Raw genomic sequence first — 13,675 nt, 5'->3', positions numbered from 1 at the left:
TCTATCCCGCCCTCTAGGGGGCCGGTCTGGCTGTTCGTCGCTTGTGTATATCGGGCGTGTGGGGTCTATGGCCTCGTCATCGAGCTGCGGAAGGAGTCTTCAGCAGCTAGGACTTTAGTCCATTGGTCGTTGAGGGTGTCCTGTTTGGCCTTGATCTTGCGTTTTTATTTCTTTAAGCCGCGGGCGATGGCTAAAAGCCTCCGCTTGTATCGTTTCTGCTCCATAGGGTCTTCGGGGATGATGAAATTGTCACGCCCGAGACTGGCCTCCTCTTAGAGAGTGGGAGGTAGTTGCTATCCTCGGAGTCATCGTGGTTTTATGGGTTGGGCGGGTCCTCCTGCCCCGTGGGGTCATCCTGATGATGTTCGTACGGTGTCGTTCTCCGCAGAGTCCATGTTGCTCACGTGGCTTCGACGTGGCTTTGATCGATGGTGTTGTTTTTGGCGTTTGGGCAGCTCATCTCCGGGCTTGCCTCGGTTCTGATTAGTGGTGCCGTCACTGTCCTTTTGGGGTGTCCACCATGTAAATGTCGTAGGCGGATGTGGCCGACCAACGGCTGGTGATGGGGGGGGGACATCGACATTGGTCGTGGCTCCGTTCTCCTCATCCATGTATTCGGCATTCTCCAAATTATAGTCTAGCATATCGGTTAAATCATCGATAGTGGCTACCAAATGGGTGGTGGGTACGCTGTCGGTGTCAAAACCGGCGGATCTCGGGTAGGGGGTCCCGAACTGTGCGTCTAAGGTCGATCGTAACAGGAGACATGGGACACAATGTTTTATCCAAGTTCGGGCCCTCTCTATGGAGGTAATACCCTACGTCCTACTTGATTGATCTTGATGAATATGAGTATTACAAGAGTTGATCTACCACAAGATCCTAATGGCTAAACCCTAGAGGCCTAGCTTTATGATAATGAGTATCCTCCGGATTAAGTCATCCGATTTATATAGGCACTGGGAGGATCTAGGGTTACACAAGGTCGGTTACAAAGAAAGGAATCTACATATTTGGTCGCCAAGCTTGCCTTCCACGCCAAGGTGAGTCCTATCCAGACACGCGTGCAGTCTTCGGTCTTTGTATCTTCACAGCCCATCAGTCCGGCCCATGGCTAACAGGCCGGACGCCCGAGGACCCCTTAGTCCAGGAGTCCCTCAGTAGCCCCTGAACCTGGCTTCAATGACAATGTATCCGGCGCGTAGATCTGTCTTCGGCATTGCAAGGAGGGTTCCTCCCTCCGAACTCCAAAATAGTCTTCGGACGTATCTGAACATGTCCGGGCCTGTAACACAACACCACACACAACTGCAGAGAAAATATCATATTCCATGAGTCCAATCTGATGACAACTTCTATAATGTGACGTCACACTCGCCCGGTTTTTCGAACCGTTTCCTGTCCCGCCGTTCCACGTTTCGAGGCGCGGTTGCTATTGGCAGGCTCTGTCAAAACAGAGATCGTGTCCCATTATTGTGGGATTCTCATTAACACAAGCGTGGGTAACCCAACCGTTCTGTTGGAAAGATCCCTTAGGAATAGGCAGGCTTTCAGGCTCAAGAGGAGGCGTTTAATCCCTGCTGCCTTTATAAAGGAACCAAGGGTCGTCCTTTTTGACGCCAAACTTCTCCTCAACCTCTCCAACCTCGACTTCTAGCACCCAAGGTTTCGACTTCGTTGCTCCGAGCTTCCCCATTATGTCCGGACCCAGCCCTCAAGGCCGATGGGTGGCTTCCACTATTACAGAAGAGGACATTGCGAAGCTTCGAGTGGCCAGATATCTGACCGCGGAAATCCACCATAGGCTTCCTGCTCAAGGGCAGGTTATCCCGACCCCCAGATCTGGCTAGGGCTCGCTCTTGATCCCTTCGTCCGAGGGCTAATGCTCTATTATGGACTAGATTTTCATGATCTAGCCCCAGAGTCCTTCCTCCATGTCTCGGCGTTTATCATTACGTGCGAGGCCTTCCTCCGAATCCCCCCACACTTCGGCTTATGGCTCAAGACCTTCAGTGTGAAACCAAAGGTAGTCGATGGGGAATAGGTGGAGTGCGGCGGTGCTATAGTCAGCCAGCTCACAACACTCCTTGGCCAAAAGGCTCTTTTACCAAAATTTCCAATCAAAGGCAACGAGAGTGGTTTTACGTTGCGGAGCCCCGCAGCACTAAGTGGGTAGCTGCACCCACGTTTCGCCCTGGACCACCATTACATCTTGCATCATGGGCCAACAAGGGGCTGGATTGGGGATCAATTGATGAAGTGCGGACTCTACAAAGCCGCATCCAAACCCTCCTCAAGAGGGACATCGATCTTGTCAGCATGATTCAAGTAATGCTGATTCGTCGAATCCTACCATGCCAATATAGGCCTCTTCGTATGTGGGAGTTCAATCCAGAAGGACCACGAACCCTCCAACACTTCTTCGGCATTACACACAAAGGGATGTGGAAGTTGTTTTTCGGAAAACGAAAACATTGGCCGGACACTACTAAGGACACAATCCTCGACTGTAACCGTCTGGATACCCCGGTAAGCACTTGACTTCCGAACACCCCTTTTTTAAGTATGACGTAATACATTATTCAGCAAACTATCTCCTTCCAGGGTTGGATAAAGAAAGCGGAGCTGATTAGGTGTCCGACCCCCTTCCCGAAGGTTCAGCGGATCCTGTATTAACAAGGATGCTAGCCCCGGCACCATACCATATGCCTGTGAAGGAGGGCAAGGCAGAGAGGACCAAAGATGGCCCCCATCCCAAAGGTGTGCCAGACAAGATTCCATCGTCCGAAGACAAAAATGACGGGGAAGTCAACGTCTCTTCCCCCCATGGGAAGAAAAGGGCCGCCTCCGAAGATTGGGAGGAAAAGGCTCCTAAACGAGGCAAGATGCCTTCGTCGGGTGGCTCGAGCTTGGAGGACAACGTCATCGCAGTCCCATGACGAGGACAAGCCTCAGGCCAAATCGTAAGTGAACAAGGGTGTTTTAAGCACGTCCTGCCCCTTTCTTGTTACGTCTAGAATATATGTTTTTTTGCAGTTCGAGACGCAGTCTTCTTCAACAATCATCTTCCTCGGGGATCTTCTCCCGGAGATGATGGAAAGCGAGACGCCTCCACCAATCTCCTCACCCAACAGGGCGGACGACTTCGAGGTGTCGTCGCGAAGGGTCTCTCCCGATCAACAAGTGGTGAGATGGATGATGAAGACACAACCCGAAGGTGATACTTCGGTGGCCCAGGGTCCGAGGAGCAACAATAAAGGCCCCGAACATTCCGGTCTACAGTCGGATACAAATAAATGGATCCCTTCAAAGGGAGGTCGTTCTCCTACAGCAGCCTTCGGAGACCCAGAGGCATCGGATATATTGATGAACATGCTGCGACAGGCGTCCGTCTCAGAGGAACATCATACCTTTATGGGCACGATGGTCGAAAAGGTCCTGGCCGTGAAAAGCGGATTGAATGAGGCCTTCGTGGGCCTGCTAAGAGGCTTCGAGGTTTTTATCGTAATATGTTTGATTGTGTTTTATTCACCTATGTATAGATAGTAGCCCCTGAGACTCTGATTGGCTTCCCGAGGGAGGCGATCAGAGGATCAAAAGATAGTCCTAGGAAGTAATATGATTAATTGGAACACAGGCTGTAACCTCCGCAGAAACTATCCGGACTGTAGAGATTGCGGATTTGCAACACAAGATTGATGAGGCAAATACTGATATCACACTTATCAACAGGCGTCTTGACGAGTCGCAAGGTACGTGTTCGGAGCAATCCTTACATATACGTGTTTGTAATATAAGTGTGACACTGAAATTGCATACTGGATATGCATGGCTGCAAATGGTGCCGCCGTCGTTGAGATTCTTCGGGCGGAGCTGGCCCGGGCCAAGGAGCAGGCCCAGTTTAGTAATGCGGCTGCCGAAAAGGCATCGGCCGATTTAAAGGCCGAACAAGCTTCTCGGCACCAAGACGAGGAGAAAATATCCACGATGGCGCTCGAACTAAAAAAATGCTACCAGCCGCTGTGAATTCCTAGAGAAGGAGAATAAAGCCAAAGCAGCTGAGCTTGACAAGGCCTTGCGAGAGGCGAAAGAAGCGCGGTCCGAATCTAGAGCGACCCGTGAGGAGATCCGGGAAGCTGGGGAGATTGCGGCTGGTAAGCCATTTTTATTGCAGACTAAGTTCAGCAGACCGAATTATGCTCAGCTTAACCAAGTGTGGAGTTCTCCAGACGTGTTTTTGGACCTGCCGAAGAGTTCATCCGATGCGGCGCAGTTTTACAAAGCGCAAGAGTGATATGCAATGGAGAATCTTTTCTGGTCACAGTTTGGCGCATCAAAACGCTCTCTGCTGCCGAATGAACAGATGTCCCAATGGGCCGAGCTTCACAGGATGTCTGGCGCTGCCATGAAGAACATCATACTTCAGCTGTGGCCGATTGAGTCGATTCTGAATAGCTATTTCAGCTTGGTGCGGCGGCTTGATGATGCAGTGCCACGTATCGACGCCGTGAAGCGGTCGGCGTGCATTGAAGGTGCACGGATGACCTTTGCCCGAGTCAAGACATACTGGGGGAAGATGAAGGTCGTCGATGTTGCAGCGCAGGGTCCACCCAAGGGCAAGGACCATCACGCACCAGAGCATTACTTTGAGGACGTCTTAGAGGCTGCTCGCTTGATAGAGGATCAATGTTCGAAAGGCATAATATTCGAGTGAACTCTTTACGAATTGTAAAAGATAATTGTTATAATCCATCTATATTTTGATTTTGCCTAAAGGCTTTTGTTCCTCCTGTGCGGTCGTTTGTATATGAACTGAAAGTTTTCCAGTCGTCGGCTTTAGCCCCCTCGTAGGAAGTACGGGGGTGTTCGAAAAAGCATCTGATCACTCTTGACCCAACGTCTTGGTCCATGAAGGAGGTGTCAATGCGGCGAACCAGGCAACCAGACTATAGGGCGTTAACACTTTCACTTAGCCATAGGAGTTTTATGGTGGGTCTACGACATAGCCCCTGGTATGTATGCGGCTTATTCATATGATGCGTTTACATATTTGACCGGAAAGAGGTCCTTCATGTGAGATGGAGGGAGTCGCGAAAGATTTTGATAAGTAATCGAGTGGTTGACCAGCTCTTGCCGCATCATGACAGTCAATTTTCGGCTTTCTCTACTGAGGTGCTTAACCATGTGAACCGGAAGCACAATCGCAGTAGTTCTCCCTTTACTACTGTAGCCGATAGAGCGGAACGTAGGATAGCAAGCACAGGAGCCGGGCAACCCAACTATTGACCCAAGACATGATTCGGAGCTAATGCATATAAGGCCAAACTCGCGATGCCGAAGTACGCTATAGAGTTGTTCGGACTTTATCGGCAACTCGTTTGTTCCCATACCGAACCCCTGGCAAGTTATGCCGAGGTGTACGTTTGAGACAACCGTAGGGCAAAACACGGTCCTTTTAGAAAAGAATGGATTATTTTTACTGGGATCTGAGTGATGTGCCAATCGTGTATATAGATAACAAAGCCGCAACCTCGGCTATTTGATATGCCAGGGGTCGAAGGCGGAGGAGAAAGGCACTTTACAGGCTCGAAATAGAGAGTGTAGTCTACAAAAAGTTATTTTGGACCTCCTGTCGCACGTCTACGCCGCCTGTCCTTGGTGAAGGGACTCCTTGATGGAAATAGCCCTTGGGTCAGTGTACGAACCCGAAATCCGATAGAGTCTGAGGCCAGCCATTGAGCCACCTGTGGAGGGAAACAAGAAAAAGGAAGAAGGAAAAAAAGTTAGAAAAAAGAGAAGGTTATGGGAGTACTTTCAGGTCAGTCTGTATAGTGCTTTCGCTGGTGCCCAGGGTATTTTAAGTGCGTAGTTATGTATGCGTGGTACAGATTCTCCGGGTATATGCGGTGGACGGCAGAAGCCGAACTGCTAGTCATGTATGCAATTTGAACGGTCGTGTTGAATGGAGACCGGGGGCTTAATGGCCGACGAGGTATGCGGTGTAATGCCCCCGTTGTGTAGTTCGGCTGAGATAGTCATAGTGTGATCCTCTGCACGGAGAGAGCACTCCATGCATTCCCCTGTAGGGGACTGTGTCATGTGTACCATGTTCATTGTCTTTACTTCGGGGGGAAACTGCTTCTGACCCCCGGTGTTTGGTTGGCGAGTTTAGTCGTCGTCGTTGTCGGGCGGCTTCTTCCCCTTGTATTCGGCGTTTAACTTGCCGACCTGTTTGAACACCCAATAGCTTCTGTTGGTGTGGTTAGCTGGTTTATTGGGGTGGCGATGAATCTGGCAGGACCTATCCAATATCTTATCCAAATTGGATAGTCCGTCTCTGTTTGCCTTGAATGGATTCTTCCTTGACCGGGTTTGGGGTTGCTGAATCTGGCGTTGACCGTTGTGTCTTGCGCTCCCCTGTTACTATTGCCACATTTGTGCTTATTGCGTCGTGGTTTCCCATTGCCATCTCGAACTTCGGGAGTGCCCGGGTCGCTAGCGCTGTTGCTTCTATGAGTGAGCCAACTGTCTTCTCCCGCGCAAAAGCGGGTCATCAGAGTGGTAAGGGCTAACATGGATTTTGGTTTTTCCTGACCGAGGTGGCAGGCGAGCCACTCGTCCTGGACAGTGTATTTAAAGGCCGCTAGGGCTTCCACGTCCGGACAGTCTACGATTTGGTTCTTTTTAACTAAGAACCTAGTCCAGAGCTTCCTGGCTGACTCTCCAGGCTGCTGGACGATGTGACTTAAGTCATCGGCGTCTGGTGGCCGGATGTATGTACCTTGGAAGTTGTCGCAGAAGGCGTCTTCCAGATATTCCCAGCTGCCGATAGAGTTTTCAGGCAGACTGTTTAACCAGTACCTTGCAGGTCCTTTGAGTTTTAGTGGGAGGTATTTGATGGCATGAAGGTCGTCTCCTCAAGCCATATGAATATGGAGAAGAAAATCCTTGATCCATACCGCGGTTAACAATCTGAGCCGTACCAAACTGAGGTAGCAATCTAGCATGTCGGTTAAGTCCTCGACAGTGGCTATGGAGTGGGTGGCGGGTGGGAAGCAAGATTCTCCATCATCAGCCCCTAGTTCGAACCGAACATAGTTCGACTATGAGTCCCCCGACAAGGACAGGTTTTTCAATGAGTTTAGCATGTCGCCCAAAGGCGAGTGTTGGAAGATGTCTGCGGCGCTGAATTCGAAGATCGATATATGATCAAGTTCGGCGTCCGCAGGCTCACATGGTTTGGAACTTACGGCCGGAGATGAGTCCGAACTTTCGATGGCACAGGTATCATGTGAGATCAAGTCTATGTGCGGCTCCAACGCCGGGGAATCTGTGGCCTCCGTGGCGGGGTTGAGATTCCTGTCCTTGGATGGCGCAGTCTGCTTCGGATCTAAGGCCTGAGCGGTTATGGGAGCTCTCTCCTGGATGCAGTCCGATGACAGATTTAGGTCATGTCCCTCGGGGTGGCCAGGAGTGGTAGCCACGGTCTTGAATCCGGCGAAAATCAAGTCTCCACGGATGTCTGCAACGTAGTTCAAGCTCCCAAATCTGATCTGATGGCTAGGGGCGTAGCTTTTGATCTGCTCCAGATGGCCAAACGAATTGGCCCGCAGTGCGAAGCCGCCGAACACAAAGATTTGTTCGGGGAGGAAAGTTTCTCCTTGGACATCGTCATTATTGACGATTGAAGGGGCCATCAAACCTGTTGGCGACATCACAGTGGAACTCTCAATGAAAGCACCAATGCCGGTGTCAAAACCGGCGGATCTCAGGTAGGGGGTCCCGAACTGTGTGTCTAAGGTCGATGGTAACAGGAGACAGGGGACACAATGTTTTACCCAGGTTTGGGCCCTCTCTATGGAGGTAATACCCTACATCCTGCTTGATTGATCTTGATGAATATGAGTATTACAAGAGTTGATCTACCACGAGATCGTAATGGCTAAACCCTAGAGGCCTAGCTTGTATGGTTATGATAATGAGTATCCTCCGGATTAAGTCCTCTGGTTTATATAGACATCGGGAGAATCTAGGGTTACACAAGGTCGGTTGCAAAGAAAGGAATCTACATATTTGGTCGCCAAGCTTGCCTTCCACGCCAAGGAGAGTCCTATCCGGACACGGGTGCAGTCTTCGGTCTTCGTATCTTCACAGCCCACCAGTCCGGCCCATGGCTAACAGGCCGGACACCCGAGGACCCCTTAGTCCAGGACGCCCTCATACGCCTCGAAGGGATGATGGTTGAAGACGAAGGGTAGGTCATCTTGGATGGTCATTTTCTGGATTCGGTCTAGCGCCTTTTTTACCATTTCGAGGGTCGCCGAACTCGATGGCTCCGAGCCAAATTCCGTTGTGAAGGGGTGGGGGTACTCAATGCCCTGGCCGGTCCTTGGTTTCCACTAGTCGTGGCAAGATTAGGGTGCGGAGTCGGATCGTTGAAGGGGTCCGGAATGTCACTGGAGGTTGAGGACGGGCTTTGGTCCTTGTTCGTGGCTTCCCCGCCAGGGTTCAGGATTGAGCCACTTTGGGCCTCAGGTGACCCCTGGCCGTTGGCTACCGCTTCATTGTAAGGGCTCAAGGCTAGGTGGGTGTCATGACGGGGATGTTCGGCCGAGATTGACTCCTAGCGTTTGCGTCCTGATTTTGCCTCGAAGGTCGGGGATAAGTCCTCTGTGGTCATGATGTGCCCAGATGGAGGCAGAGCTTGGCCCTCGCTCGAAGTGGAGCTCTCCTGGCTCGAAGCTGTTGAGGCTGATCCGCTGGTCGAATCGGAAGGGGACTCTAGATCGGGCATGGCGAAGGTGTGGGAGGGCGAAGTGAATCCGGTAAAAGCCAGATTGCCCTGCGTGTCCGCAATGTATTCCAGATCACCGAATCGAATTCGATGCCCGGGAGTGAAGGTGTTGATCTGACCCAGGCAGCAAGTCAGGTCAGCGTGCAACACGATGCTGCCAAATGTGAAGAGTTGCCCGGGAATGAAGAAGTCCCCGGACCCGATGCCCTCTCCTATGATCAGATGAGCCATCAATCCTTTTGGCGACCCCACAGCAGAACTCTCAATGAAAGCACCAATATCGGTGTCAAAACTGGCAGACCTCGGGGTAGGGAGTCCTGAGCTGTGGATCTAGGATCGATGGGGAACAAGGGACGACAAACACAGTGTTTACCCAGGTTCGGGCCCTCTCGAAGAGGTAACACCCGATGTCATGTTTGATTATATTGGATGTATGATGTGGTTTATAGAGTATATCTACCTCGAGATCAGCACGAGAAAATCCCTAAGACAATGAGGTGATGAATGTAGCTCTAGCCCTAAAGACTAAAAACCCTCGATTTATATAGACACTGGTAGGGTTAGGGTTACCGAAGATAGATTACAATAAGGGTTTAAAGAGATCATGCGCCTTCTTGACTTGGAGGGCACACCACGGCTTCATAGATCTTCTGTCACTATACAGCTCCACCAGTCCGGCCCATGTACAATGGGTCGTCGCCCCGAGGACCCCTTAGTCCATGACTCCCTCACAACCCCTCATCCTGAGGTGATTAACATGCAAGATTTGGTTGCTGATGCTCCAGTAAGCACAGCTCAGCCAGGGGAGAAAATTCCAAAACCGAAGGTAAAGAAAATCACAGTTCCTTCTGCCAAGCAAAGTGCTTCACGAGCTGATGTTCTAAAAGAAAAGGCTGCTAAATTTGCTCCCACCTTGGCTCAACCATTGGCTTCTATGCCTCCAACTGACCAAAATCCAGTGCAAACTGCTCCTATTGCACAAACTGATGACCACTCTGATGCCCCTTATTATTTCAATCAACTGTTCATTATGGAGCAGCTTGACAAATTTGTGGAAAACTTATTCGATGGAGAGGTAGGATCTTTACCGATCCCTCCTGAAGTCGTTACTCAAGATTCTGCTCTGGTACAAGATATGAGAGAAGATTATGTTGAGATCAATAACCCCACTGCCCAGCTTAATGATCTTGAGAACCGTATGAAAGTCGCAACCTCCAAGTTTGTCATCAAGCAACTTGACGAATCATACGTGAATGTCAATCGTGCCTTCACTATCCTTTAGAATAGGCGATTGGGATTTCATTCTAACCAAGATCAAATTGTTCACAAGATCTGCCTCGATCATCAAGCCCAAGCCACTTGCTACAATGATCTTGTGAAAGGGCATATTGATCAATCTGCTCAGCAGAAGCAGAAGAAAAAGGAAAATTTGCAAAGAAGAATGCTCCTCCTCCCATGAAAGAAAGTCTCTAGAAGCCGTGCCACAGAAGGAAAACACTCCGGAGCAAGCCATTCCTTCGCCAGTGAATGCTCCACTCACATATGCTCCTACTATGCCAAGGCCAACTGAACCAGTGCATGTGCACTCCCCTATTCATGAAGCAAATCCTTCTCAGCCAAATGTATCAAAAGAAGGTGAAATTCCTCAGTCTGAGCATAAAGCCTCTCCAGCTCATGTCAAACCAATTGAAACGGTTCCTCCCACTGCACCTCAACCGTCTGCCGATGAACATACCCATCGGTCCCTAGTGCCTGATAAAGCTTTAGTGTCACCTGCAAAAGTGTCTGCTCCCTCTCCACTGTGAATTTCACTCGACACTGCGAAAAGAACTTCATATGTTGATCCTTCTACAATAAAAATCTGTTTATGCCCATCATTCAGACTCTGTAGTTTATGGCGATGAAGTGATCTTCGTTCAAGATGAGCTCAAATATCCATATCCTCGTGAACAACTGCCTTTATTCTCTATAGGCGTTGGCATCAAAGGGCCACTTTACAATCAGAACACTCATCCTCTTTTCTTTCAAGAGAGTACGTACAACAAGCCTCACACCTCTGAATCTCCTCGGTTCTGGACACAAGAATAGGCTATATATTACTCTTGGATCCTATATGACAGCCGCAAGATATTTCCTCACGAGTTCCCGGACATTGCTGCTATGAAGAACATTGGTTGTTTTAATCAAGTCTTGCAAGATATTGAAGATTTTGGCCTCACACATGTGTTTGCATTTCAGCATCCGTGGAACAGAGAAATGATACTTCAATTATATGCCACTTTGTACATCTCTAGTGATGAATCTGATAGCACTAAGTGGGTCATGGAATGAATGACCGAAGGGAAACGTATAAAATGCTCTGCAATAGACTTTGTCTCACACTTTCATTTCCCTCAGTTCGAGCATGGCAAGACTGAAATTCGAGTACACAACATTGATGCCATTTCCGATGAAGATTTCCATTGCACCATGGACCAAGAGAAAGTTTGTGACTACAATGGTCCTCCCTTGCCCGAGCATTTGAAATTTCATAATTAGACTCGATCTATACCACATGCTCACTTATACCATTTGTCCTCTGGCTAGGATGAATTCTAACTATGTTATATTTGATGTTCTTCGAAACACCATTCATGCTATCTACCAAGGATATATCTTTGATGTTGAAGACATGTTTATGCGCATACTGATGGACTCTGCTCAGCACCCGAAAACCACCAAAGTCTTTGCACCTTGGATACAGAAAGTAGTTGATTATGCAATGCACACCGAATATTTGGCAAAAGTCAGTCACAAAAGCTTCATTCATCCTGTACGTGATACGCTGCGAGTCATGGAAGATTTTTCTTCAGGCAAAGTACCAGTGTCAAGCCCTCCAGATTATCACAATACTATTGATGGGCCATGGCTACCTCAGCGTGATAGACAATCAACTACTCAACCTCCTTCACACCTTGAAGTGAGTTTGTGTAATCAACAGTTGCTGTTGTAGCATATGGCTGAGGATCGCTGAGAGAAAGAACATCTGGCTGCCCAACTGAATGCCATCAACAACCGTACGAAAGTTGTGCACATGATTACGACTGAAAATAAGAAGCGCATTTGGAAATTGCTTCAACAGTTCTTCTCCAAGAAATAACTTCTTAACTCTGATATTGAAGAACTCTATGAGTATATTGATCAAGGTTTCTCCGCTAAAGATTTTCAAGATCGTATCACTCCACCTCTGCTAGCTTATGAGCCAACAACTGATATACTTTGGTTTCAGCTGTGCAAGTTGGTCGATGAATCAGAAGCTACCTCACCAACTGAGAAACTAGTTGAAGGAAATGTGTTGTCTCGCAAGAATAAACAAGATGATCCCAATATGCTCTCATCTTCTCAGCCTCAAGCCAGTCTTGAAGGAACATCTGCTCCCACTGACGATGAAGATATACCAGCCACTTCCGAATCCGAAACATCTTCGCCAAGTTCTTCTGGAGATGTCTCAGAGTGAATCAAGTTCACCTCTTTTACACTCATGTTCTTTGTCACCTTTTTGACACTAGTTGACAAAAGGGGGAGAATTACATCGAGTTTCGATAGATTTGCTCTGATAGATTTGGTCTCTGTGTTTATTTGGTCTGGCTTTATGAGACTTTTGAGCTCTATGCTTTAACGACTATCTATGCTCTGATGTAAAACTTCTGTGATGTAATATTAATAACCCTGCCTGCCGCACTATTTCTCTCGAAGCATTTGTTTTGTACGTGGAATTATTATCGGAAGTTATGAATGATTGCACTACATTCTCGATGGATTATATATCATCAGTGCGAATCATCACCTCGAATGGTTGAAAAATCCTCCACATACTTCAATGAATTACAGAGAATATTATCTCATATTGCTGACTCTGCATACATCTAGGGGAGTATATTTCATCATCGAGCCAAGTAATGCAAATTCACTCTTGTTTGATTTACATTTCACTTATCTATCTTCACTTTGATGATTATCTGTTTTCTCAACAGCCGTCCAAAAAGGGGGAGATTGTTGGTGCAATGATAGGCCCCTTATGTTTTGGAGTTTTTTGACGTAAACAATATGGGACTTATATGTTTGCTAGTGCACACAGAGTAACAGGTCCCTGAGATATCGAGGAGGTTGATGCAAACGACAAATATAATATCCCTGCGTTGCAGCGATGGTTATCACCGAAGATGATGTTAACAAGAGTGACCCCTAAAAATTGCTGAAGTGAAGCAATTGGTTCGGTGTCTGTCCGAAGAAAATGACTACGTCCGAGGAGAATGAAGATGAAGTGAAGACGTGGCATTTGTTTCGTTCTTCTTCTTCTTTTTATTGAGTCATAAGACCACCGTACTATTAAGAGGGGTGTAGTATTCGAAACTTTGATTCTCTGATGCTAAACCTAAATCCTATGAAAGTTGTGAGAGAAATCTCTTTGTGTCCCGAGCAAATACTTGTCAGCAAGAGACTATGATCGTCTTCGCTACGAGAGATTTGGCTCAGACCGAGGAATTAGCATTACTTGTTCCTCAAGTAATGTTACCGTTGCTCCAAAATCCGACCATTGTGAACGTATCGGTTGGCCATTGGCTGGACTGCGTGTCCAAAATGGTCATTTCCCATCTGGAAAGGCTGCAGCTACAAATAGCCACCCTGTGCCGGCTTTGTCCAGTGGCTGCTCCATTTGATTTTGAGAAGATTGTTGAGCAACCCACTCTCTAAGTGGTTTGAGTTTAAAATCCACCAAGAGAAAACCCCTAGAGCCGAAGAATTAGATAGTGGTTCAACATGACTTGAATCTAAGTCTAGTACGCTCCGCGTATTACTCTTGAGAGCTGCAAACTCTCTAGGCGGTTAGGTGTCAATTCC

The sequence above is a fragment of the Triticum dicoccoides genome, chromosome 4A (genome assembly GCF_002162155.2).
Source record: "Triticum dicoccoides isolate Atlit2015 ecotype Zavitan chromosome 4A, WEW_v2.0, whole genome shotgun sequence".
In the NCBI taxonomy this organism is placed as follows: domain Eukaryota; kingdom Viridiplantae; phylum Streptophyta; class Magnoliopsida; order Poales; family Poaceae; genus Triticum; species Triticum dicoccoides.
Note: the sequence above shows the minus strand (reverse complement) of the source record.